The sequence below is a fragment of the Apium graveolens genome, chromosome 1 (assembly GCF_009905375.1).
Source record: "Apium graveolens cultivar Ventura chromosome 1, ASM990537v1, whole genome shotgun sequence".
In the NCBI taxonomy this organism is placed as follows: domain Eukaryota; kingdom Viridiplantae; phylum Streptophyta; class Magnoliopsida; order Apiales; family Apiaceae; genus Apium; species Apium graveolens.
The window spans coordinates 159,548,252-159,550,704 of NC_133647.1; positions in this window are offsets into that span (position 1 = coordinate 159,548,252).

Here is a 2,453-nt window from a genome sequence, read left to right on the forward strand (position 1 = left end):
CCAAGATTGAAGATGCAAGAAAGAAGAAGAAAAATAGAAATGGGAGAAAGGGGATAACCAAAAGCAATAATCTGGCCTATGTTGCAGATGTTCCTGGCAAGAAGTGTGGAAAATGTGGCTCTACAAATCATCTAACTCACCTTTGTAAAAAGGGTGTTAGTAAGCCAACAGAAGGAACTTGCAAATATAATGAAGCAGATTTAAATGATCCCTACTCATTCTGTGATAAGTTTGATTACATCCCCTGCAACTTAAAAGTGATGAAAAGTTGCCACAAACTGAGAGTAGATCTTAAGGAAACAAAAAATGAGTCTACATCAGAAAGGGAAAATGCACAACAATCATAGAACTCTATTTTATTTGAAATAAATCACTTTATTTCTGCCAAATTAGTTAACAAGAAGAAAGTATCCAACACTGCTTGGGTCACTAAACACACCTGAATCTCATTGTGTGCAGGGCAAAGTGAAAAAAGTCATATGGATCATTGACAGTGGATGTTCCAGATATATGACAGGTGATAAGGCCCTGCTATCACAGTTTGAGGAGAAAGATGGCCCATTGGTGACCTTTGAAGACAACAACAAAAGATTCATAATGGGATATGGCAAGATTGTTTCTGAAAATGTTGTCATTGATGATGTAGCACTAGTAGCTGGTCTTGAGGTGAATCTTCTCAGTGTTAGCCAATTTGCAGATAAAGGCTTTGAAGTTTTATTCAATAAAGAAGAATGCACCTTTATCAGCAAGAAAACTGATGAAATTTCTCTGAAAGGGGCAAGGAAAGGAAGCTTGTTTGTTGCAGACTTGGACTCAACAAATAAGGATGGTATTTGTTGCTTCTCCACCAAGGCATCAGAAGAACAAAGCAAGCTATGGCATAAGAAGCTGTCTCACTTGAATTTCAAGGCAATTAACAACTTAGTCAAAAAGGAGTTAGTGAGAAACATGCCCAAGCTGGAGTTTGCTCAAGTTGAAGTCTGTGAAGATTGTCAGAAAGGAAAGATGAAAAGATCTAATCACAAGTCAAAAACTGTGAATTCTATTAGTGCACTCTTGCAGCTTATTCACATGGATTTGTTTGGGCCAATAAATGTCTTATCAATTTCACGGAACAGATAAGCACTTGTGATGGTGGATGATTTCTCAAGATACACTTAGGTAGAGTTCATGTACTCTAAAGATGAAACTCCACATATCATAATTGAGCACATCAAGAAGATAGAAAAGAAGGCACAAGATTACAATTGTGTGAAAAGACTGAGAAGTGACAATGTAACAGAATTCAGAAATGTTATATTAAGTGAATTCTGCAAAGGCAAAGGCATTGTTCAAGAATTCTCAGCTGCTAGGACACCTCAACAAAATGGAGTAGTTGAGAGAAAGAACAGAACATTGGTTGAAGCTGCTAGAACAATGCTGCAAGTTTCTGGGAAGAGGCTGTCAACACTGCATGTTATACTCAGAACAGATTTCTCATTAACAAGGCACATGGCAAGTCACCATACTCAATCATGTCCAAGAGAAAGCCTACTGTAAAGCATCTTCATGTGTTTGGAAGCAAGTGTTACATTTTAAAAGACAACTCTGCATATGTGGGAAAATTTGACTCAAAGGTTTTTGAAGCAATTTTTCTGGGATATTCACTAGAAAGAACAGCTTACAAAGTCTATATAATTGATCAAAAGAAGTTTATGGAAATCACAGATGTGACCTTTGATGATGAAAAGTGTCCAGGCTTGGAATGCCTTGATGATAATGAAGCTGAAGCCCTTGCATTTGAAAACCTCAGCATTGATAGTGATTCTGATGGAGAAGGTGAAGGTATTGCACAACAAATAATGAATGAAGAGTCTACTGAACAGGAAAATCATGGGAATGGAAGCTCATCTCAAATACCTGAATTTGATAGCACAAACTCAGGGGGATAAAGAGAAGAAGGATTTGCCAGTCATACCAATAATGGAGAAAATGATGAAGGCACAAGTCAACAAACTCACACAAGGAAGTGGGATATAAGTCACTCTAGAGAAGCAATTACTGGTGATCCTACTGCTGGTGTGAGGACTAGAAGTGCAACAACTAATGAGTTCCTACATGCATATTTTCTGTCTCAAGTAGAGCCAAAGAAAATTGATGAAGCTCTGCTTGATCCTGACTGGATATCTTCCATACAGGAAGAGCTGAATCAGTTTGAAAGAAGCAAAGTCTGGGAGTTAGTTCCTGCACCAAAGAACAGAAGCATTATTGGAACAAAATGGGTGTTCAGGAATAAAATGGATGAAAATGGTATTGTTACCAGAAACAAAGCAAGGTTGATTGCAAAAGGCTACTCACAAGAAGAAGGGATTGATTATGATGAAACTTTTGCTCCTGTTGCAAGATTTGAAGCTATAAGAATTTTTCTAGCATTTGCAGCACATTCAAATTTTAAAGTGTATCAAATGGATGTG